This window comes from Macaca mulatta, chromosome 4, assembly GCF_049350105.2.
Source record: "Macaca mulatta isolate MMU2019108-1 chromosome 4, T2T-MMU8v2.0, whole genome shotgun sequence".
Lineage (NCBI taxonomy): Eukaryota > Metazoa > Chordata > Mammalia > Primates > Cercopithecidae > Macaca > Macaca mulatta.
This window is the reverse complement of record NC_133409.1, coordinates 109,958,599-109,985,239: the sequence shown is the minus strand read 5'-3', so window position 1 is coordinate 109,985,239 and position 26,641 is coordinate 109,958,599. Positions and strand designations below refer to the sequence as shown.

Here is a 26,641-nt window from a genome sequence, read left to right as displayed (position 1 = left end):
AGGTTTCACCATCTTGGCCAGGCAGGTCTTGAAATCCTGACCTCATGATCCACCCGCCTCGGCCTCCCAAAGTGTTGGGATTACAGGCGTGAGCCACTGCGCCTGGCCAAAAATTCATTACATCTTATCTGGCATAAAGTGATGTGGTGGAGGGATGCTTAAATCCTGATTTACAAGTATTAGTGAGAAATGAGGAGTACTGCCCTAACTTAATAGACTGTACGGGCTAAACAAGACTCTTTTTTTTTTTTTTTTAATGCTCTGGTGGTATAGAGGCAGTCTAAATAAAGTCAGAATTTGAGAGTTTTAAAAATTAACATTTTTTTTTTGAGGCAGAGTCTCGCTCTGTCGGCTCACTGCAACCTCCACCTCCCGAGTTCAAGCGATTGCCCTGCCTCAGCCTCCCAAGTGGCTGGGACTGCAGGCTCACGCCACTGCTCAGCTAATTCTTGTATTTTTAGTAGGGACGGGGTTTCACCATGTTGGCCAGACTGGTCTCGAACTCTTGACCTCAAGTGATCCACTTGCCTCGGCCTCCCAAAGTGCTGGGATTACAGGTGTGAACCCCCGCGCCTGGACTAAAAATTAACACGCTTAAGGTTTAGCTGAAATTTATCTTCACACCATAAAACGTGAATCTTGAACTTGGACTGGTAGTGGTCATGGTACAAAGGTTGGCGGCAAAACAGCATTTCTGTACAAATTAACTGAATTTCCTAGATGTCTTGAGTTGTGGTTTTCAAACTGGAGAATGTTTAGTGAAAAAATTACCTTTGTGCCTTTTGCCCTTAATTGTAGAAACCGCCGCAAATGTTACAAAGTGGGCTGTAGCCAGAGCTCGAAACCATGCCGCCGTTCAAAATAGCTCACCGACTTTTATATATACAGCTCATTTTGAGTATTTTATGTTACTTAGGAATTGCATCCACATTGGTAAACAGAAGTCATTTTAGTCTTATGTACATTTACCTACTACTTTTGTATTTTGTGTGTGTGACATACTGTTTATTATTCTCTCATCTTTGTAAGTTACAATTTTGTTTTCAGAAACCATTGTAAATGTCAGTAACAGAAGTATGAATGACATTTAAGGAAAGATCATGATTAAAAACTGTATAAATATATAAAACTATGTATGGTGTACATGTATATTCTCGGTTAGTGCCCAGAAACATGAGCAAGAAAAATGTAATGAACAATTACAATATTTAACGTAAATTAATGCAATTAAATATTGTATTAAAAACAAAAGATCGTAAATCATAACCAGTAGGGATTATCTGAAATGGATTTTTTTCCCTGTTTATGTTTACATGGTCAAGTTTTAAAATAACAGTGGCCAGGAAATCTGAGAGAGGCTGAAGGCTCTGTTCTCATCCTGTTGTGACTTTGCCTGGAGTCTGTGGTGTATCATGTAGCCCATTGTTTAGACAACCGGGCTGTATCTGGGTTCCAAAATGTAGCTTTCTTTAGAAAATTTTAAAGACTTTGACCATGTGAGGCTTGAATGGATACAAACATCCAAACATTTGAAAAAAACTAACCCATTTTAACTTTCTGTTGATAGTTGAAGCTCCATTTTTGACATGTAAAATATCACTTTTAAGAAGAGTTTACTAACCTCTGTGTAGTTTTCATTTTTATATATTAAAATATCTTATCTAAAAATAAAATATTTAAAAGTGTTATAACTTAAATACATCTCAGAGTTTATTTATTCATTTTTTTTTCCTCTCAGTTGGAGTCTTGCCCTGTCACCCAGGCTGTGCAGTGGCACGATTTCGGGTCTCTGTAACCTCAGTCTCCTGGGTTCAACTGATTCTCCTGCCTCAGCCTCCTGAGTAGCTGAGATTACAGGTGCCCATCACGACACCTGGCCAATTTTTGTATTATTAGTAGAGATGGGGTTTCACCATGTTGGCCAGGTTGGTCTCAAACTCCTGAGCTCAAGTGATTTTCCTGCCTTGGCCCCCCAAAGTGCTGGGATTGCGGTCTCATAGAGTTTAGTTATGATCCCCATAATGAGATATTTCATGGTAATTTGTGAACCGGCCCTTTACTACTATCAGATTGTTGCACATTTATTAGGCATCTACCATAATTGGACAGATCACAGATTGAGGGGCTTGATCTACAAAATAATTTTCTAGGCTAATGGTCTTGTCCTTACACAGATGAGGAAGTCTAGGCTCAAAGAATTAAATGCTTGCTCCAGAAGGGCAAAGTCTGGATTCACACCTGAGTCATTTGGCCACGAAGCCCGTGTTTTTTCCACCAGAACAGTTTGCCTTGGTTTCAGTTCACTTGGTGGACTGTTTAAACCGGCAAAACTGGTATTATGTCAAAGAATGTAATTCAAGGTTTGACAAAAGCATCCAGGAGTAGATGTGATAGGCCATGAATGTAGTTCTGGAACTAATTTAGAATCCTCTTTTTGTGTCTTCATTCTCAAGTTGACAGCCTTGAACAGTGATGCTGCTGCCTTCTCATTTTTCGTCTGGTTCTAGAACATTATATGTATTGTGCACGTTTAACTTTGATAGGTTTATAAGAACTAGAATTAGATTGTAATGTTCCTGGTTAGGATAGAACTGTAAAATTTTCCCCTAATGAAAAAGATAGATTATTGCCCATAAATGCAGTGGCTATCCTTTAAATATTATGTAATTAATTCTCTAATCTTGAGAGGGGGACTTGTTTTTAGATTATGATTAAATTGTCACTTAGAAACTATTAGGACAAATCTTTTCTATGGTCTGTGGAATATCCCTTGAGCTGCAATAGACATAAACGACAAAAATGAGCACGTAAAGTCCATTTTTTTTGTAGCAAACTAGGAATCATGCATTTCAGCAGTAGGATGTAGTTGGGTAAATGAGCAGAAGCAAGGTAGGAAGGCTGAGTTGGGTGGCTACCATTATGGGTTTTTTCATTATTTGCCTTGAACTATTAGGAATTTTTTATCTCAAGGATATTCATATTCAAGTATAAATACGAAACCACCACCTGATATAAATTAGTAATATTACTAATATAAATTGGTAATAGATGGTCTGTGACATCCACATCAAGAACTAGAGTTAAATAAGCTTAAGTTCTCTTTTGGAGGCATTATATATATATGTGTGTGTATATATAATCTATATATTTATTAGGCATCTACCATAATTGGACAGATCACAGATTGAGGGGCTTGATCTACAAAATAATTTTCTGGGCTAATGGTCTTGTCCTAAAAGACCAAAAAGATGGATGAATGTCTTTTTCAACAAATATTTACTGAGGGCCCACTGTGTTTTAGATATGTCAAGTGTGAAATGATTCCTCCCTGTCCTGGCGTATCTTTGGATTCAGGAAATGGCGTGTGTGTGTGTGTGTGTGTGTGTGTGTGTATATTTTTTTTTTTTGGAGACAGGGTCTCATTCTGTCATCCAGGTTGGAGTGCAGTGGCATGATCTCGGCTTACTGCAGCCTCCATCTCCCAGGCTCAAGTGACACTCCCACCTCAGTCTCCCGAGTAGCTGGGACCACAGGTATATGTCACCATACCTGGCTACCTTTTTTGTATTTCTGGTAGAGAGGGGATTTGCCATGTTGCCCAGGCTGGTCTTGAACTCCTCAGCTCAGATGATGTGCTGTCTCGGACTCCCAGAGTACTGGGATTACAGGCATGAGCTACCATGCCTTGCTGGCATTATATAATGTTCAGAGGAACCAGGATCTTTTGCATTTAAAATGGTTCTGATTTATTTGACAAATTTGAGTGGACTGGAATCTGTAAATATTTTGCAGTGTCTTTCTAGTTACTGTTTTCAAAAATTAGCTTATTTTTCTTATTGATTAATGTACGAATGACATAATGGTTTGAGAAATGACCATAAGTCCACCAAAAGTTTTCTCTGTGAGTACTGAAGCATAGAAAGTGAAACCTAAAGAAGAAATCTGACATCTTTAGAAATCTTGCTGGTGCTAAAGAGAGAGGAAATAATATTTTATACAGAAGGCATGTCTCAAGTGAAACCAAAACACCGAAGCACATTCCTTCAGTGTATATTCACATGGGGTAAATATCAAGCTGAGTAATGTGCACAAAGGAAACTCCTACAAAAACACAGTCATCTTTTGAGTATGTTAGGTCATTTGTTATTTTATTTGAAAATAACCTGGCTGGGGCACGGTGGCTCACACCTGTAATCCCAGCGTTTTGAGAGGGCAAGGTGGGCAGATCACCTGAGGTCAGGAGTTGAGAGCAGCCTGGGAAACATGGTGAAACCCCATCTCTACTAAAAATACAAAAATTAGCTGGGTATGGTGGTGGGTGCCTGTAATCCCAGCTACTCGGGAGGCTAAGGCACAAGAATCACTTGAACCTGGCAGGTGGAAGTTGCAGCGTGCTGAGATTGTGCCACTGCAATCCAGCCTGGGCGATTGAGTTTGACTCCGTCAAAAAAAAAAAAAAAAAAAAGAAAGTAAGCCGCTGACTAACCTTTACAAAGTAATATATTTTGTGTGGCAGAATTTTTTGATTTCTAATATATGTGGATGAACATCTTTTTCAACAGATATTTACTGAGGGCCCACTGTGTTTTAGATATGTCAAGTGTGAACTGATTCCTCCCTGTCCTGGCGTATCTTTGGATTCAGGAAATGGGAAGAGTTGCAGAGATAGGAAAAAATAAATAGAAATCATCCATTTAAAATCCAAAGACATACATGTCAAAAGCTATTAACTTATATTCATATGGCATTTTATTGCTTTAATATAATTGTATATGCATCTGGTCCTTAAAACAACTCAATGAAGTAGATTTAGTAAATTTATTCCTTTTCTATAGGTGAGGAAATGGAAACTCAAAAAATTAAAAATACTGACTGCTTGTGGTGGCTCACGCTGGTAATCCCAGCACTTTGGGAGGCTGAGGTGGGAGGATCACTTTAGCCCAGGAGTTTGAGAACAGCCTGGAGGTGAAACCCTTTCACAAAAAAATATTGTACAAAAATTAGCTGGGTGTGGTGGTGCATGCCTATAGTCCTAGCTATGTAGGAGGCTGAGGTGGGAGGGTCTCCTGAGCCTGATAGGTCAAGGCTGTAGTGAGCCGTGATTGCACCACTGCACTCCAGTCTGGGTGACAGAGCAAGATCCTGTCTCTAAATAAATAAATACATTACTTAAAATTAAGTAACTTCTTCAAGGTCAGTGTGGCTACTTAGAAGCATCATTGAGAATGGAACCTTTCTCTGTGTAGTCCCAAAGTAGTAAGTCCTCCCCTTTCCCCCTATTGCTTATGTATTTAACCTCACCTTATGGCTTCAAGTCAGGTGGTTCAGGAAGTTCTGAAAACTTAGGGTCACTAAAATGGTGATTGTTAAATTGTTACAGGTTTGTTTTTTTTAATGGAAGGTAGGAGATGAGCATGATGCATCATGATGGAACTACTTTAACATTTTTAATAGATTACTAGACTGAAATTGGTAATTAGCTGTTCTAGTTGGAGAATTTTTAAAGAAAACCAACAATTAGTTAAAACGAAGGAGAAAAATGTTCTGGGGGAATTTTGAAAATAACTTTTGTTACTTTGTGCATTGGTAGTGATCTGATAGTTACAACTGTCTTGGTAAAGACTCACTAAAGAACTGTGTGTGTGTCTGTGTTGGTTCCTTTATGTCTTCATTTATATAAAACATACTTGAGTGTCTACCACGGACCAGGCACTATTCTAAGTGCTAGGGATACAGTGATTAAATTAAGACCAAGCCCCTGTACTGACATTTTATTGTTGTTTTGAGTTAAGTTAATTATAGACTCTTCATACTAGTATGTAATCAACAGAGCTGACCCTAAAGTTGGGAAATAGACAGTTGTCAGAGTGGTGCAATTTGAGGGCTACTGCATGACTTATTTGCTCTGGAATATTCTACTCCTAACCCGTCTGTCAAAGACTCCCAGACTATTGGGTTATGGCACTGTTACCAACCTGCTTTGATAAATGTAAGTATGTTTCATCATTTGTCACACTTTCAGCAAAGAAAAGTGAGGTAAAATAAGTGGGAACTAGAGTTGGACACGGTGATGCATACCTGTAGTCCCAGCTACTCAGGAGGCTAAGGCGGGAGGAATGCTTGAGCCCAGGTGTTCCAGGCCAGCCTAGGCAACGCAGCCAGATTCTGTCTCAAAAAAACCAACAACATGCAAGCAAAAAATAAATGGGAGTAGGATTGATATGTTGGTGTTGTAAGAGAAGAGATTAGCAAAGTATAATTTTAATAGCAGCTATTGTTTTTTCTTTTTTTGAGACAGAGACTTGCTCCGTCACCCAGGCTGAAGTGCAGTGGTGCGATCTTGGCTCACTGCAACCTCCGCCTCCTGGGTTCAAGAGATTCTCCTGCCTCAGCCTCCCAAGTAGCTGGGATTACAGGTGCTCGTGACCATCCCCGGCTAATTTTTGTATTTTTAGTAGACATGGGGTTTCACCATGTTGGCCAGGCTGGTCTCGAACTTGAGGTGATCTGCCCATCTTGGCCTCCCAAACTGCTGGGATTACAGGCGTGAGCCACCGTGCCTGACCGATAGCAGCTATTGTTTATTGAGCTTTTACTACCATGTCAGATACTATGTCAAGTGAGTACTTTTGTATACATTAGCTCAATCACTGTCACCTCAGTGGTGTTGGTGTTATGACCTTCATTTTACAGATTAGAAAACTGAGGGGCAGAGCTGTTAAATTTCCTCAGGCTTATTTGGTGGTACTGGAATTTGGGTCTCTGTTAGGTCTAAGCATGTAGTAGATACTAATGTGGAAGGGTACTTGTGTGTGTGTGTATACATATATATGTATATATGTGTATACGTATATGTATATATGTGTATACGTATATGTATATATGTGTATACATATATATGTGTGTGTGTGTGTGTATATATATGTATGCACACACACACACACATATAGAGACAGACTTCTGATGTTCTATTAGGATGTGTGACACATCACGAAGGTGGGAGTGATAGGTGTGGGGAGTCAGGATAGCTTGTTGGGTGAGCGGTGGGAATTGGGGTTGGGAGGAGATGGGAGAGTATTGCTTGCCTGACTACTTGGTTGTCAGGCTTAATCCTCTCTCTGACAGCCCTGGGGCTCCAGAGTTGCATTTAAGCACAATGCTTTCTTGTCCAGCTCCTGGGTAAGAGGATAGGCAGACCTGAGGCAATCCTGTCACTTATTAACTTGGTCAAATTATTTTATTTATCTGGGCTTCAGTTTTCTCATCTATAAAATGGAAGTAACAATATTACCTACCTGGTGTGGTTCTTGTGAGGATTGAATTAGATAATAATACATGTAAAACACAGATCACACTGGCTAGCACATATTGTATATTCATTATTATTGTTACTGGTTTTTTTTTTGCCATATTTAATGTGGAATTTTCAAATAAAAGCAAGAAAAGCAATATATTAGTAATTTGGTTGGAATCTTGAAGTTGGCTTTTTTTTTTTTGGAGATGGAATCTCGTTCTGTTGCCCAGGCTGGAGTGCAGTGGCACGATCTTGGCTCACCACACCCTCCGCCTCCTGGGTTCAAATAATTCTCCTGCCTCAGCCTCCCGAGTAGCTGGGACTGCAGGCGCATGCCACCATGCCCAGCCACTTTTTATATTTTTAGTAGACACGGGGTTTCACTATGTTTGCAAGCTTCCCTTTTGATTTATGTGCAAACTGGAATTAGAGAACTACTGGCTTAAACTTTTTCTGTATCTTTTGGTTAGGAAGGGCTTCAACAAGAATAATGACAATTTGTTCGGGTTAACCAGGCAGTGTGTGGTAGAGGGAAGTGAAATATGTTACCAGAATCTCTTCATTGACTTTTTTTTTTTTTTTGAGACGGAGTCTTGCTCAGTCGCCCAGGCTGGAGTGCGGTGGTGCAATCTCAGCTCACTGCAAGCTCCAACTCCCGGGTTCACGCCATTCTCCTGCCTCAGCCTCCCGAGTATCTGGGACTACAGGCACCCGCCACTACCCCCGGCTAATTTTTTTTGTATTTTTAGTAGAGATGGGGTTTCACCATGTTAGCCAGGATGGTCTCGATCTCCTGACCTTGTGATTGCCCTGTCTCGGCCTCCCAAAGTGCTGGGATTACAGGTGTGAGCCACCACGCCCAGCCCATTGACTTTTTTTTTTTTAAGCTTATTGGGGCTTACAGCATTTATATGGAGAAGACAACGCAGTGTTAAATTTCGTACCTAAATTAAATTGTAATGACTGTTTCAGCCTTTTTTTTTTTTTTGAGATGGAGTCTTGCTCTGTCGCCCAGACTGAAGTGCAGTGGCGTGATCTTGGCTGTCTGCAAGCTCCGCTTCCTGGGTTCACGCTATTCTCCTGCCCCAGCCTCCGGAGTAGCTGGGACTACAGGCGCCTGCCACCATGCCCAACTAATTTTTCTTATTTTTAATAGAAACGGGGTTTCACTGTGTTAGCCAGGATGATCTCGATCTCCTGATCTCATGATCCGCCCGCCTCAGCCTCCCAAAGTGTTGGGATTACAGGTGTGAGCCACTGGCCTGAGCTTTTTAACTAGCTTCATTTGGAGGTGATTAGTTAATATTAGTTAAAAATTGTTAATTTTTAACAATTATACATATAGTAAAAATGTATAAATACATGTTTGTATAGATCTTTTTTTAAATTTTTTTTTTGAGACGGAGTCTCGCCCTGTTGCCCAGGCTGGAGTGCAGTGGCATGATCTCAGCTCACTGCAGTCTCCCCCTCCCAGGTTCAAGTGATTCTTCTGCCTCAGCCTCCTGAGTAGCTGGAATTACAGGCATGTGCCACCATGCCCCGCTAATTTTTGTAGTTTTAACGGAGACGGGGTTTCACCATGTTGGCCAGGCTGGTCTCGATCTGCTGACCTCAGCTGATCCACCCGCCTCACTCTCCCAAAGTGCTGGGATTACAGGAGTGAGCCACAGTGCCTGGCCGTTTCTATAGATCGTAAAAACTGTTAAAAACTTAGATTTCTTTAGATAGTGTACTGTTGAATAATCAGACTTGGTATTGTTAGTCTTATCAGGCAAAGTCCCAAAAGGAAAGAGATTTTACCCCGATGGTTCACATGAAGAGGCTATTTGCAGAGGTTAGAGAACAAACAAGTGTGGTAAAGTGCTCAGGGATTAGAAACAGTAAGAAACTCTTAGTTCCCCAGAAATTACCCGAGCAGAAAGCTGGCATTGTGGAGGAGGGCTAGAGGGAGCTGCGGTTTTGAAGCAGGAGGGGCATGAAGGGAAGTTCCCTGATCTCTCCCCCCTCTTCCTCCGAGTCTCCACCAGTGACTTACTTTACTAGAACCCAGCTGGGGAGCCCAAATGATTTTTTTTTTTTTAAGGCTCATTCTTCCAGTGCAAGAGCAGAGAAGGAATTGAGGATGTAAGGGAGCAAATGGAGATTAACTAGAACATTATTTAGAACCTTTCGGGATTTATAGCATTTCCTTGGTCCATTTAAAAAAACTTGTAGCATTGTGATACATCTGCAAAATGCTTGGGACTAATTGTTTTATACATGCTTTGAGAAATAGTTTAATCACTTTCTCATTTAACCGAACAATTATTTTAGGAACTTTTGATGATCCATATAACCCAACAAGAAACATAATCTAGGTCTGTTAACACAAAGCACTTTTGTTAATATATTGTTGTACTTTGCTGAGGTTTTCTGAAATTTTCTTCACTAGGCAGTCTGGGTTTAATGGAATACATGTTTCATTCATTAAAAATCTTTAGTGACTAAATTAAAAATATTTTGGCAATAAGTCTTTTGCTTTTCTGGAATTTATACTTCGTATTCACCTGGATTTTTTTTGACGACAAGAACACTAGAACATAGTGTTGACATGGTAATAGTTAATAGAAACAAGACTATTGGGAAATAGTTGTTCTTCCTTCCGAAGTCCTTTTGAGGACACATTAAATTTCTGTATAAATCTGTTGCAGTTTGCGGTTATCATGCAGTAGCTGATATTTTGCTAGCACCAATTTTACCTAGTTAATCTTAGTTCTGGTGAAAAGTTTGTGCTCTTTATTTTGGATAGATTCCTTAGGGCTTACTAAAGAAAATGATTTCTCTTCTTAAAGAGATGGTATGAACGATTCTAGGGATATAAGTAATACTCCCCCCAAAACAATTAGATTATGACTTATATTTTCTTTCTTCTCTTGAGGATTCCAGTTAAAAAGAAGTACAAGATCTTACTCAGATTAAGAAGCAGCTAGAGAAGGCCTTGTTCATGACCTCCAGAAAAGGAAGAGCCATATTGTGCAGAGTTGAGCAAATTAATAAACATCTGGCTGTGAGAATTTAGCATACAAATCAAGTGTATTTCTGGATATAAATGTTATAACTGAGTTAAACAAACAAACAAATATGTTTCGCAGCTTGTCTTTTTTAAAGCGTATGGTGAAAATGAGAAACAGGTTTGGAATCAACTGAATAACACCTGTACAGCTGTGGTTGGAAACCAACCATTTAGATATTTTCTCTGTAAGTGGGCCTTTTTTTTTTTTTTTTTTTTTTTAAAAGGAGTGATTTCAGACTTTTGTGGGATCTTCTAAAAACATATTGTTTATTTGGATTTGACATTGATGGAATTAGTATCCCGCAGGAGATATTTGAGGCTCTTAGTTTTTCCATGTTGTATTCTTTGAATTTCCTTGATTTGAGGATTGAGTTATTCCAGAGAGAACTTTTCTCTTCTTCCTTGTTATTTTTTTTCTAAAATTAGATGAACCAGCTGTGTTTTGGTTTGTGGGCATGATTTGCTGTCTGTTATCCTTTTGGTCTTAGTATCTGGGGGAAGAACAAAGAACCTGTGTGTGTTTTGAAGAGGAATGTATTAGTTTCTCTGCTCTTGTTCATCATGGTTGATCTTTAAGATGAGAAGAACGAAGAAAATACTTCACGTATTTATTATTCTTGTGCTTGATATTTCAAACAAAACCGTGGCTTGTATTGGCCACTGAGATGATGGAGAAAACAGATGAATGCAAAGTGAAAAACTAGTCGTCATGTATTCAAATAGCTAATTGAAGAGGTTTATGTTAAAGAAAGATTTTCTTTCATGTATGGGAGGAGGGAAAAGAAGGATGGAAATTGAATGAGTTTGACCATATGACCAGCTGTCACGACAGATGTTTTAGCAACCAGAAAGTACTTATTTCAATCAGAATTTAATGTTATATTTTATGGGGATGCATTCTACTAATAAGCCTTTTTTTTTTTTTTTTTGAAGGAAAGTGAGGATAAGTTAGGAATTTATAAACCAATTTGGTGATTTAGTAAGTCATTAGTAAAAATGGAGATAGCCTGGTGGCTGCGTACAGTGATGCTAGTATGTTAGGAAAATGGGCTGTTAAAACAAACACACACACACACACACACACACACGCACACATACACACACACACACATTTTTTTTTCCCCTTTTTGCCAGATGTGCAACTGTATACAGAGAGCTATTATTTATTAAAGATGTGTTTCTGGAACTGGCCCAGAATATCATGGACTTTGGTCCTGTTTTCTAGGTTTCTGCTGTTTAGTATATGACACTGATATAGATTAGTATTTTCAGAACATGTGGACAACAGAGTAGGTCAGCATGATTGAACAGTGAAAGGTTTATGTCAGAATGGGTTGGGGTGGCAGTATATTGTAATGATGGACTGAATGAGTGATCTAAAATCATCCTAGCGCAGTATAATTATAACAGTTCTTTTCTTTTTGAGATGGAGTCTCGCTTGGCCATGATTATAACAGTTCTTGAGGGCCGTCTCTTTGAGTCTTTTGCAGTTATTTTCTCATTTAATTCTCACATTGACCCTATGAGGTGACTATTCTTATTATCCCATTTTATAGCTGAGAGAGCTGAGGTCTAAGTGATTTGAGAAGGTGATAGAAGTAGTAAGGAGTAGAGTCAAAAGATGCTTTCAGATGGTCTGGCTCCAGAGTCTCTGCTCCATTTAGAATTCTAAGCTCGCTTTTTCTGTGTGCTCTTTTAAACACTCAGAGCTTTGAAAATCCCTTAAGGGTTAATCTGTTCTGTTTTTATCTCCCTACACAAAGAATAGTAAAATGGTGACAATCGTGCATCTATGGCCTACTTTCAAGTCCAGGGAAGACAGTTCTTCTGTGATACCCACTTTCCTCCTGAGCCAGACTCACCCTCAGATTTCTGCTCTACACAGGGCTCTCCAGCCTCCCCTGAGTGGATGAGAGAGGGGAGAACTCCTAGGCCCAAATCTAAGCCATTGTCTACAGCTCTTGTCTTTTAAATCTCTTAACAACCACCTGTTTTAGTTATATACCTGTTATAATTACATACTTGATATATGTGCTTTAAGCAAATGTATTCCCGTAAAGTTTTGTGTAAATTAAATAATGAATTGAATTGTAATTTAAATTTTTTTTTTTTTTTTTTTTTTTTTGTAGAGATGGAGATCTTACTGTGTTGCCCAGGCTGGTCTTGAACTCCTGGCCTCAAGTGATCCTCCTGCCTTGGCCTCCCAAAATGCTGGGATTATAGGCATGAGCCACTGCATCTAACCTGTAATTTTCTTTTTTTTTTTTGAGATGGGGTTTTACTCTGTTGCCCAGGCTGGAGTGCAGTGGCGTGATCTCGGCTCACTGCAACCTCGACCCTCCGAGATCAAGCGATTCTCCTGCCTCAGCCTCCTGAGCAGCTGGGATTACAGGCACCTGCCACACCTGGCTAATTTTTGTATTTTTTTAGTAGAGAAGGGATTTCACCATCTTGGCCAGGCTGGTATTGAACTCCTAACCTCATGATCCTCCCCTCTTGGCCTCCCAAAGTGCTGGGATTACAGGTGTGAGCCACCGTGCCTGGCATAATTTTTTTATTATTCTGGGAAAGCTTCGTATTTAAAGGATCCCAGTGATAATTTCTTTTGTAAAGAGAAGAATCTTTGTATAAAACAAATCATTGTTTTTCTTGATTATATTAATAAAATATAGATTTTTCACATATTACTTTTGTATAAACATAGTTCTAGCTAAATACATATTTGATATAAACATGCCAAAATGAAATTTGATCTTACATCGTGCTTCATATTACTAACAAAAAAGGATTGAATAATAGTTTTTTTCTTTGAATAAATGTCACTTGTTGGATTTGCACTAAAATGTACTTTGGTAGGCTTATCTACAGTAAGAATAATATTCTTTTAGGCAGTAGGTTGAGGTTCAGTATGTAACACCATAGTATATTATTTTGTTATAAAATTCATTAGGTAAATGCTAGAGTTCTACTTAAGTGCTAGAATCAGTATTTTATGATTCTGAAATAAATTATCTGAAAATAAACAATTTTAGAGCGATAACTTAAAAATTTATAGTTGAAAGACAAACTACTCTTTGGAAAAACATTTTTGTGTAACCCTGGGTAAAATATTTGTTTCCTGTAGTTAATATAATGTTAATGAGGTCTTGATCCCAGACTCATTGTGATTTGTGCTCTGTCTGTAAACGCTCAACAGTGACTACTTTGTAACCTAATTAATAGATCCAGTGGCCTCATTTAGAGCATTATTCTTTTCCAGCCTCTTCAGCTATTTCTTTTTTTGTTTTTTAGAGAGCGAGTCTCACTCTCATCCAGGCTGGACTGCATTTGCACTATTATAGATCACGGCAGCCTCGAACTCCTGGGCTCAAGTGATCCTCCACCTCAGCTTCCCAAAGTGCTGGGATTATGGATGTGGGCCACCATGGCTGGTCTCTAAACTCTTATTGTGTGATTCAAAATCCTTCATGACCTAATCTTGGCCCACTTTTTCATTATAGCACTCATCACACTCTGCCATTCTCCTTCACTCTAGCCCTGTTGGCCTCTTCCCCAAACATGTCTCCATTCTCCTTAGTCTTGTTCAAACAAACCCTTTGTCTGGAGTGCACTTCTCTTTAGTCATTCTTATCCATCTTTCAGTACCTGCTTGAATTAAATATTTGAAAGTAGCCACCACAAATTTACTGTTTGGGATTATACTGGTATTATAATGTACATCAAAAGTTATGTGATGTATGTGTATCTTCCTTCATTCTTGTCTAACTAGATTGTGAATTACTAGAGTGTAGAAACTGCCTAGCAAGAGGCTTTGTAAGGTTTTGTTTGATCAGTGGATCTCAGATCTCAGGATTTTTTTACACATTTAAAAATTACTGAAGACCGCATAAAGATTTTGTTTATGTGGATTATATCTATTAATATTCACTGTATTAGAAATTTTAAAATGATTTGATCCAGGCCAGGCACTTTCAGAGGCTGAGGCAGGCAGATCACTTGAGGCCATGAGTTCAAGACCAGCCTGGCCAACATGGTAAAACCCCGTCTCTACTAAAAATACAAAAATTAGCAGATCTTTCAAATTTAGATGATATTAAACAATTACATTCTTTTTTTTTTTTTTTTGAGACGGAGTCTCTCCCTGTCGCCCAGGCTGGAGTGCAGTGGCGCGATCTCGGCTCACTGCAAGCTCCGCCTCCCGGGTTCACACTATTCTCCTACCTCAGCTTCCCGAGTAGCTGGGACTACAGGGGCCCACCACCACGCCCAGCTAATCTTTTGTATTTTTGATAGAGATGGGGTTTCACCGTGTTAGCCAGAATGGTCTCGATCTCCTGACCTCGTGATCCGGCCCCCTCGGCCTCCCTAAGTGCTGGGAGTACAGGCTTGAGCCACCATGCCTGGCCAAAAATTATATTCTTAGTATAAACTTCTTTAATTATTGGAAGGCTTTTATAGCCACTGGGGCAGATATAAGGTCTACTTTTGTGCTTTTCACTTGAAGGCTATAACTTTAAGTACAGTGACTACTGGTATGTTTTGGTGCCACTGCCTTGATACTAGCTAAAGCTCTAGAAGTTTTACCCATCATTGCTTCTACATCCTTGGTGTAAATGTAACCACAGTGAAAAAGACAAACGTCTCAGTATTATTATGAAAATAGTTGTGACCTTTTATACCCTCTGAAAGGGTCCATTGACCATACATAGAGAGAACTGCTGGTCTGAATAATTGTCCTCCTGAGTTGTGAATGTGTGCAAGTTTCATGAATACTAGATAGGTAGAAACCTAGAATGTTAGAATCGGACATTATCCTAGAGTTAATTTAATTCCAATTCCATACAAGAACTTGAGGAAACTGGTTTAGAGGGCTTAAAAAACTTGAAGGTTTGGCCGGGTTCAAAAAAAAAAAAAAAAGATCAGATAGGTAACCACTGGCAGAACTGAAAGATAATTAATTCGTAAGTCTCTTAGTTTGGAGTTCATTTTTCCTGTCAGTTTTGTGCAGTTAAAAAATTTAAAGGTAATTTCACATATACGACTATGACTTAAAATAATAAGCTTTTTTAAATTTTCCATTTTTTTTTTTTTTGAGACAGAGTCTCGCTCTGTTGCCCAGGCTGGAGTGCAGTGGTGCGATCTCAGCTCACTGCAACCTCCACCTCCTGGGTTCAAGCGATTTTCGAGCCTCAGCTTCCCGAGTAGCTGGGACTATAGGCGCACACTACCACTCCTGGCTTATTTTTGTATTTTTAGTAGAGACAGGGTTTCACCATGTTGGCCAGACTGGTCTTGAATTCCTGACCTCAGGTGATCTGCTTGCCTCAGCCTCCCAAAGTGGTGGGATTACAGGCATGAGCCACTGCATCTGGCCAAAAATAAACGTTTCTTTTTGTGCTATAATATAATAAAATTCTGTAGGGAAGATATTTCTGAACTCTTATGCAGTGCTCTAGAATCAAGTTTCATCTATTTATTTCACCTCTTAAAAAAAAATTACCAGAAGTGATGGCACGTGAATCTAGTCCCACCTACTCAGGAGGCTGAGGTGAGAGGATCGCTTGAACTCAGGAGTTTGAGGCTGTGGTGAACTATGATCATGCCACTGCACTGGGCGATACAGCAAGAACTTCAAAAAAAAAAGGCTAGGCTCAGTGATTTATACCTGTAATGTAACACTTTTGGGAGGCTGAGGTGGAAGGATTGTTTGAGCTCACTAGTTTAAGACCAGTCTGGACAACACGGCAAAACCTCCTCTCTCCTAAGAATAAAAAAAAGTTAGCTGGGCGTGGTGGTGCTGCCTCTAGTTCCAGCTATTTTGGAGGCTGAAATGGGAGGATTGCTTGAGCCTGGGAGTTTGAGATGGCAGTGTGATATAATTGCACCACTGAACTTCAGCCTGGGTAACAGAGTGAGACCCTGTCTCAAAGAAAAAAGCAGGCTGGGCATGGTGGCTCACACCTGTAATCCCAGCACTTTTGGAGGCTGAGGCAGGCAGATCACTTGAGGCCAGGAGCTCGAGACTATCCTGGCCAACATGGCGAAACCCCGTCTCTATGAAGAATACAAAAATTAGCTGGATGGGGTGGCGGGTGCCTGTAATCCCAGCTACTTGGGAGGCTGAGGCAGGAGAATCACCTGAACCCAGGAGGTGGAGGTTGCAGTGAGCAGAGACCACACCATTGCACTCCAGTGTGGGCAAAAGAGCTAGACTCTGTCTCAAAAAAAAGAAAAAAACTAGTAGACAGTATTACTTACACCTATGTGTGTGTATATTTTATGTATATATAAATATAGATATATACATTTAAAAATTAATACAGTATTCTAACATAAAGGAAATTTATTAAACTATTAATTATAGTAATTACATTAAATATATTGTTTATTTCAGTTTGTGAAGGTGCACGCACTCCTCTACTACAAGGCAGAATAAAGTAGTCAGATACTACTAACATCTACATGTAGAATAATCATGAATGCAGCAGCTGTAAATTAGACTAATATGCGAGTGTTGTAATTGGTGACTCAAATATCTTTATTAGCATTGCTCTATTATGTGATTTTTCCAGCATGATGAACACCTTTTGGTCAAGTTCCAAATAAAGGACAGTCTTCTTTCAATTTATGTGTTATTGTATGTTTTTTAGTCAGTGAGTAAAGCAATGCAAAAATATTTTAAATATATGTGTACATATATTGGATTAGATTCTGGGCATACCTATGTTTTCCTCTGAATTTGCTGTTCATTTTACCTTCTATACATCATTAGTGGCATCACAATAATTTGAAAATTTGAAATAAAAAGTTCTTGGCCTGTACCCGCAGGGTCTGAATCAGTTTGTGGCATCCTCACAGACATTTGTGTTGGCTGCAGTATTTTTATTTTTTGTGTCATCTTCCTCAATTCATTCTTTTTTTTTTTTCTTTTTGAGGTGGAGTCTTGCTTTGTCGCCTAGGCTGGAATGCAGTGGCACAACCTTGGTGCACTGCCACCTCCGCGCCCCAGGTTCAAGCGATTCTCCTGCCTCAGCCACCTGAGTAAATGAGATTACAGGCGTGCACCACCACGCCCAGCTAAGATTTTGTATTTTTAGTAGAGACGAGTTTTACCATATTGACTAGGCTGGTCACCAACTCCTGGCCTCAAGTGATCTGCCCACCTCAGCCTCCCAGAGTGTTGGGATTACGGCCGTGAGCCACTGTGTCTGGCCTTTAATTTATTCTTGAGTGTTGCATTCCTGTCTTTAAGTGAGACACTGAAGCTTTTACATTCTGAATAATAATACGTATAAATAAATATAAATAAATAATTAGAATGAATGTAAAATTAAAAAATGTTTCATTGAAAGTGATGTAAATTAGAAACTATAATAGTTATAAATAGTATATAGTTCATAAATACACATGATTTACAAATTCCTTTTTTTTTTTTTTGAGACAGAGTCTCACTGTTGCCCAGGCTGGAGTGTGGTGGCATGATCTCAGCTCACTGCAGTCTCTGTCTTCTGGGCTTAAGCAATCCTCCCACCTCAGCCTCTGAGTAACTGAGACTACAGGTGCGCACCACCACGCCCGGCTAATTTTTGTATTTTTGTAGTCGGGCTTTTGCCATGTTGCTCAGGCTGGTCTCTTAACTTCTGAGCTCAAGCCATCCGCTTGCCTTGGCCTCCCAAAGTGCTGGGACTTCAGGTGTGAGCCATTGCCCCTGGCCACAAATTCTATTCTTAAACAATTAAATTGGTGGAAATTTCTTGGATTTAAATAAATGAATTTACTACAGAAATTATATTTTGCCTCCCAAAACACTTTCACCATTTTTAAAAATAATGAAATAAGGTTTGTTGCCCGGGTTGGTCTTAACTCTGGGTATCAAGTGATTCTCCTGCCTCAGCCTCCTAAGTAGCTGGGATTACATGTTGGAAGAGCTGCCCAGTGTGTCCGCAATAATAAAAAAGAAACTGGAACATTTCACCAGTTTGCATTTGCCCTGGAACTATGGTGATCTTCTTTGGGTCCTTCCAGTTTTAGTATATGTGCTGCTAAAGTGAGCACCTCTCAGTGTTTTTATGGCTGTATGTGTTGCAGCATGCATAAATAACTTTTTTTACCTGTAGTTTTAGAATATTTGGATGTTCATAATCTGATCTGTTTTGCACCTGAATTTAAATACAAGATTTTAAAAAAATTTCACAAAAGAATTTTCCCCCAAGTGTAAATAATTCGTTTTATTTTATTTTATTTTATTTTAATTTATTTTATGAGATGGAGTCTCGCTCTATCACCCAGGCTGGAATGCAGTGGTGTGATCTCGGATCACTACAACCTCCGCTTCCCGGGCTCATGTGATTCTCCTGCCTCAGCCTCCTGAGTAGCTGGGACTACCGGCGCCCATCACTACGGCTGGCTAATTTTTTGTATTTTTACTAGAGACGGGGTTTCACCATGTTGGCCAGGCTGGTCTCAAATTCCTGACCTCAAGTGATCCACCATCCTCTGACTCCCAAAATGCTGGGATTACAGGTGTGAGCCACTGCGCCTGGCCAATAATTCATTTTAATACCTTCAAGGGATAGTGAGTTTGGGAATAAGCAAAGGGTAGTAGCAAATTATTGCTGTAAAATACATGAACTATATATGAACTATTTTGCCATAGAGAATTTGTTAGTCTGGTTTTGCGTTGCTCTAAAGGAATGTCTGAGACTGAGTAATTTATAAAGAAAAGAGGTCTAATTGGCTCAGTGTTCTGCAGGATGTACAAGCATGGTACCAGCATCTGCCTCTGGTGAGGGCCTCAGGAAGCTTGCAGTCATAGTGAAAGGCAAAGGGAGAGTGGTTGTTGTCACATGGTGAGAGCAGGAGCAAGAGAAAAAGGAGGGAAGTGCCACACTCTTTTGAACAACTAGATTTCTTGTGAACTCAGAGGGAGCACTCACTCATTTGTGGGGGTGGCACCAACCCATTCATGAGGGGTCTGCCTGCATGCCTGAAACACCTCCCATCAGGTCCCATCTCTAACATTGGAGGCCACATTTCAACATGAGATTTGGAGGGAACAAATACCCAAACCATATAATTCCACCAAATCTCGTGTTCTTTTCACATTGTAAAATACAGTCATCCCTTCCCAAAAGTCCCCCAAAGTCTTAACTCGTTCCAGCAAGACCAAAGTCCTAAGTCTCATCTGAGACTCATCTCCTTCCACCCATGAGCCTGTAAAATCAAAACAAGTTATTTACTTCCAAGATACGGTGAGGGACAGGCATTCGGTAAACATTCCCATTCCAAAAGAGAGGAATTGGCTGAGAGAAAGGGGTTACAGGCCCCTGAAACCCAATAGGGCAGTCATTAAATCTTAAAGCTTCAAAATAATCTCCTTCGACTCTGTATTCCACATCCAGGGCACACTGGTGCAAGTCGTGGGCTCCCAAGGTCTTGGGCAGCTCTGCTCCCTCTGCTGCTCTCAAGAATAGAGTTGAGTGGGCCGGGCGCGATGGCTCATCCCTGTAATCCCAGCACTTTGGGAGGCCAAGGTGGGCGAATCACAAGGTCAGGAGATCGCAACCATCCTGGCCAACACAGTGAAACCTCATCTCTACTAAAAATACGAAAAATTAGCTGGGTGTGGTGGCACATGCCTGTAGTCGCAGCTACTCGGGAGGTTGAGGCAGGAGAATCGCTTGAACCCAGGAGGCAGAGGTTGCAGTGAGCTGAGATTGTGCCATTGCACTCCGGCCTGGGCTACACAGTGAGACTCTGTCTCAAAAAAAAAAAAAAAAAAAAGAATAGAGTTGAGTGTCTGTGGCTTTTGCAGGTTCAGGAATGCACACTACTGGTGGCTCTACCATTCTCACTTCTGGAGGGCAGTGGCCCCCTTCTCACAGCTCCACTAGGCAGTACCCTGGTGGGGTCTCTGTGTGGGGGCTCTGACCCCACATTTCCCCTCCGCACTACCCTAGTAGATTTCTCTGTCAGTGCTTCTCTTGCTTCATCTTCTTGCTTCTGCTCTCACCATGTAACACCACCCAGTCTCCCTTTGCCTTGCACTATGATTGTAAGCTTCATGAGGCCCTTTCCAGAAGCAGATGCTGCAGCCCTGCTTATACAGCCTGCAGAACTGTGAAGCAGTTGAAACTTTTCTTTATAAATTATCCTGTGTCAGGTATTCCTTCATAGCAAGATTGTCATAAAGATACAAAGAGAGATTCCATAATGAGATGCCTAGTTGAAAACAGCCAGAAATAATGTTCTCATGTTGTTTATTATATAAAGTATTTGTTGCTATGTATGTGGTATTGAAACTTCTAAACTAACTCCCTTTAGGTTTGTTCATTTTGAGACAGAGTCTCACTCTGTTGCACAGGCTGGAGTGCAGTGGCATGATCTTGACTTACTGCAACCTCTGCCTCTTGGGTTGAAGCAATTCTGCCTCAGCCTCCCGAGTAGCTGGGATTACAGGCTTGCACCACCATGCCTGGCTAATTTTCATATTTTTAGTAGACACGGGGCTTCGCTGTGTTAAATAGTCTGGTCTTGAACTCCCAACCTCAGGTGATCTACCAGCTGTGGCCTCCCAAAGTGCTGGGATTACAGGCGTGAGCCAATGCCCTTGGCCTCTTTTAGTTTTATAGGCATTTTCCAATGATCATTGTTTGTGTAACTGAAAGCTAGATGTCTTTTAACTGATTTATCTTTACTGATTATTTGATGTCACATTGGCGATTTAGCTGAATCTTGATGGATAACAGTATAAAGAGTTTGGTGTTGTTGACAAGAGTAGTATTGATAGCTTACCCCAAGACACATGTATAAGCTATAAGATAGCAGTACTTTTTTTTTTTTTTTTTTTTCCCCCTGATATGGTCTCACTTTGTTGCTTAGGCTGGAGTGCAGTGATGCAAACACAGTTCACTGCAGCCTCAACTTCCTGGGCTCAAGTGATCCTCCCGCCTCAGCCCCCAAGTAGCTGGGACTATAGGCTCGCGCCACCGTGCCTGGCTTATTGTATTTTTTGTAGAGATCGGGTTTCATCATGTTGTCCAGGCTTGTCTCAAACTCCTAAGCTCAAGTGATCTGCCTGCCTCGGCCTCCCAAAGTGCTGGAACTACAGGCTCCAGCCACTGCATCCAGCCCAGAAATTTTCTTAATAAAAAGGATTGTTCAAAGGGCTTTTTTAGTGGCCTCCACTAAATTGTGTATATAACTCCCAGGAGTTTAATTAATAAACAAAAGGAAAAGAATGAATATTGAATATGTGTTTTAAGTCAAGGTACATTTATCTGTAGTTGTTCCTCATCAAAACTGCAGTATCTATATTTAGATATCAGATGCTAAATGTATTTCTCTCTAAATAGAGTTTAGAGAGAAAAAATCAGTTACACAAAGATAGATTCTAAACAATTAAGAATCCTCCCGAACTTTATAAGACAGTATGAAATCTTTCCCTTACCCCTGTTTGCAGTATAAATGAAATTGAGGTTGATTTTCCAAATAATTATTTACAGGAAAATGATAGAATTCACATTTGATACTGTGAGAAGTCAAATAATAGAATTCTAGGGTTGAGATACCTGTGCTACAACCTAAACCATTAAGTCCCATATCTTGGAGGGTGGTATTTGTCAGTACTTTTTCAGAGATCCCCAGGTACTTCCAATCTGCAGTTCAATTACTTATCTTTTTTAAAAATTAAATCTGTGTAAGTAGAAAAACTTTCTTGTCAGGTGTTGAGGAAACTCTTGGTAACCAGAATGTTTTAAAAATTTAGTTTTTGTGTACTAATTTTTAAAATGTATGGTGTCTTGTGGAGGAGTTAAAAAAGTAGAATACTTTCTGGAATGGAGACTTAAGAATTATTTAAAATTATTAAAATGGTACACTTGATACAAAATTTGAAAGTAGAAATTACTGTTGAAACTAATACTGTTGAATCTGATTTTCTGTTTCTGGCCTACCGTATCTAAACCACTCTAAACAGGTCATTCACTTGTTTTATCCTTATCTTAATGAGCTTCTGAGGTGAAGTTTCTGTAACCTCATGTTGTCTCCTGTTTGTCACAAAGATTCTTCATGTCTTACCCAAATTGCTTTGTTTACATTCTATGTTTGGAGATGTAGGTAGGCCATTTGATCATTGATGTGAGTATACACACTCATACACTATCCCCCACGCCCGCCCGTCACACAGTTTAAAGCCTTCTCATTCACGTAGTTTTGTAAGTCTGAATAGCCTAATTTAGATAAAATTTCTTCGTAGTTCAATTAGAAAACTCTCCATTTTGAGTGCTTGTTTAGGTTTTAATATAAAGGAAACATTTTACATGAGGAATCATTGTTTTGCTAACCTTACTGACAAAAAGAAATAGTGATGAGGAAATGACTAAAACCAGTTCAGACAGTATTGAGCATGCAGATTCTACAAGGGTTGAGAACAGACAGGACTAAGAACTCATGTGGAGAAGTCAGCTCTGAAAAGAGTTTTGGATCACCTTCAGGTATAGATGGATGAAGTTACCGATGTGTTTTCAGTTGGAGAGGCAGAGTGTTGAGGAATTTTATACCTGTTGTGTTGTATTTTTCTGTCAGGTGAGCATTAGGCCATCTTGATTTTCAGTAGGCGGGAGATAATATTGGGCCCCGTAATGAAGTGCTGAAGTTTTGAGATAGTATTTGAACTGCGTTGGTGAGCTTTATAATTTTAGTAAATTTACTTATTATTAAAGCATGTTGTTCAATTATCCTGTTCAAATAATTGGATTTTTAAGTGTATTTACTTGACTTTTCAGAAAATGTTTAAATTGATTCTGTGAGGTAGGAAAGTGACTATAGGTTTATCTATATGTGTTTTTGATAGTCAAAAAAGATGAAGTAATTGTCATAATTGTGACGTAGAATCCATTAGAAGTGAAATAATATAATTGGTGCAAATACTGTGCTAGTGATAAACTATCAGTGGTGAGAATGAAACAGATTCTTCCCAATTTGAAATTTCATATTCTGGTAGGGCAGGCTGATTACTTGTGAGGATATTTTAAACACTTGATTGAATTTTTCCAAATTTTATATAAAATAATGAGTATCCAATTGTAATCAATAGTAAATAAAAACTGGAATGTTTGACTTAACACTGAACTCTGCCGCTGAGCCACTGTGGAGAAACTAAGGTTCGGAATGGCAGCCACATAGAGAAGATTTTAGGAAACTGGAATTGAGTACATTGAAATAAATAAGACTAATGAGGTGATTCAGACATGTTTCAAATGCAGAAGGTAGTGCTCATGTACCAATCAGTAGTTTTTGGTGAGAACAGTAGAAGGCTTGATCTTCAACTGCACTCTGAGGGATTTTAGACTAGTTTGTTAGTTTATTCATTGAAAGTTGTGCCAGGATTGAGAGATGGATTTGTGAGCAGTACAGACACAGTTCCACCATCATCAAGCTTATGTTCCAGTAGGGAGATGGACATTAAACAACATTTTATCATATGGCTGTGCTTCAGTGGAGAATTTCTGTGGGTGCTATGAGACCGTATTAGAGAGAAAAGATGTGAGAAAGAGCAGTGTAAGATGGTGGCAAAACATTAGGATGGGTGACGGATCTCTGTGAATTAATCAGGCCTCTTTAAAAATCCACCCTTCCCAAACTTCAAAATCAATTCATTTGTTCATTATTGAAAATCCACAAAACCAAAATGAAGCGAATAAGAATCTTTGATACTTCTATTACATAGAGATAATCACTAGTTTTTTAGAAGGCCTTAAAAATTAAATGCATTTTCATCTTTATAAGGTGACTGGGAAATTTCATTTCTAGACCTGGAATTTATGGTTGTTGTTTCTCTGACTAATGCTGCTGTATAAAGAAGAGTAATTGGTCGGGCGCGGTGGCTCAAGCCTGTAATCCCAGCACTTTGGGAGGCCGAGACGGGCGGATCACGAGGTCAGGAGTTCGAGACCATCCTGGCTAACACGGTGAAACCCCGTCTCTACTAAAAAATACAAAAAACTAGCCGGGCGAGGTGGCGGGCGCCTGTAGTCCCGGCTACTCGGGAGGCTGAGGCAGGAGAATGGCGTAAAAACCCGGGAGGCAGAGCTTGCAGTGAGCTGAGATCCGGCCACTGCACTCCAGCCTGGGTGACACAGCGAGACTCCATCTCAAAAAAAAAAAAAGAAGAGTAATTATAATGATACTACTGTAACACCTTGCTATAGCCCCACTTAATAATTGCTTGATGAAGTATGTAAATGAATGTTCATTCATAGTCCAAAGCAAATAGTTTTTTGAGATGTTAAATATAACAGGTAATATAAATGCTTTTTTACACAATAAAATGGTAATGAATTTATTTTTACATAACAAAATGGTATATATTTATTTTTCTAGGTGAATATAATTTAACAGCATGATAGTTAATATTTTTCTACCAAATAGGGTTAATGATTTTTATTATAGCCCTGTACAAATTTAAATAATTGATAGACCTCCCATAATCCAGTAGTTTGAATAAAGTTATCTTTATTTTTGACATGTTCTTTTCATGAATTTCTGTGTCTTTCTACCACTAAATTGCTGATATTCATTTACTTTCCACTGGATCTTTTTTGCTACCATTAGTGAATGAATGCAATTCAATGTTTTATGTGACCATTTAGCCCTTTAAATATTGAAATACACTAAAGCAACAGGGGTATTTTTACTTTTCATGTAACAATTGTCTTCTTACCTTTAAAAAAGTAGCTTCTTAAATAATAGTTGACATTTTATGGTATATTTGTTAGAGATTTTCCTTATTGAGGAAAATCAAGGGATTGAAGTCTTCCCCTTTGCTTTATTTTTAATCTCTTCCCCCTACTTTTATGAAGTGGTGCTTAAAACTGGGGGAGTTTATTGAGAAATTATTATGACTTTTTTTTTTTTTTTTTTTTTGACGGAGTTTTACTCTGTCACCCAGGCTGGAGTGCAATGGCACGGTCTCGGCTTACTGCAACCTCTTGTCTCCTGGGTTCAAGTGATTTTCCTGCCTCAGCCTCCGGAGTAAGTGGCATTGCAGGCACACGCCACCACACCTGGCTAATTTTTGTATTTTTAGTAGAGATGGGGTTTCACCACGTTGGCTAGGGTTGTCTGAACTCCTGACCTCAGATGATCTGCCCGCCTCAGCCTCCCAAAGTGTTGGGATTATAGGCGAGAGCCACCACGCCCGGTGAGAAATTATTTATGTATACAGGATTATCCTTTGATATTATCATTTATACATTGTAAAGAAGGCGCTGTTTTTGCAGCAGTGCCAATAGTCCCAATAGACCAGTGAGTTCTCTCTATTAAGTATAATCCTCCCGGGACTTGGGATTTGTGGTTGCCATGTTGCCACTGGTGAGGTTAGAGTCTGCATAATAGCTGAGCTGAGCAAATTCTTCCATGGCCCTTAGCAGGCACAGAAGAAATCGTGCAGGTCACCTCTGGGTCAGGAACTCATACAGAAGATAATGCTGCCTTGGCTCCTGGCATGGTGGGTTGGGCTGGCCCTTGTCTCTGGATGCTTCAAATGAGACGCATTGGCAGCTGTCCAAATTGGAAATAAACTTCTCAGATTCCAGGCCTCCCTTGGCTCTGAGGGCTGTGTACGGGAGACAGCAGCATCTGGGGTGGATGCCTGCTTTACCAAAGATCAGTGTCCAACCTTGAGGGCTGTGCTGCTTATCTCTCGACAGTTGGGGAGCAGATTGCCAAATACAGGTCAGGAGGTGTTATGACCTATAAAAGGGTCTTCTCCTTTTCCAGTTAGGTTGCTCAGGGCTTCAGCTTTATTCAGTTGTTCAATTTTATTTTGTTATTGTTTAACAATTCTGATGTCTAGTTAAAGTTTAGTAATGCGTTGGTTTGAGGGAATATGGTCTGAATCACAAATCCATAGAGCTACCATTATGCAGGAATGGAAAGTGGCTTTTTAATGGAGTTGACTAATCTGTTCCTAATATGAGTAATTAGTGATATTTACAAGGTGGCTTGAATCCTGATAGGCACACTGGTGTTTTTTGTTTTGTTTTCGTGGAATGCATAGCGTATCATTTCTTTAAGATTTTATTCTAGTCATCTTTTAATACTCCGTTCAAAATGGAGTTCCTGGGTCCTGATCCTTGTCCTTCACTGCTCCACCGAACACCATTTCTATGCCTACTTTATGTCAGTGCTATAAATATTGCTGTACATTGTGGTGTACTTGTCTTTCTCCTTTTGTAAGTTGTAAATGCTTGATTTTATTCTTGTGTCTTCAGGGCCTAGTATTTTCCCTGTTA

The 26,641-nt window shown here is 39.7% G+C and overlaps 1 protein-coding gene across 12 annotated transcripts in view; it reads left to right on the top strand.

Moving 5' to 3' along the window:
* MYO6 (myosin VI) overlaps positions 1–26,641 on the top strand; it is a 162,122-nt gene that overhangs the window by 1,040 nt on the left and 134,441 nt on the right. The gene's annotated exons all lie outside the window — the stretch shown is intronic.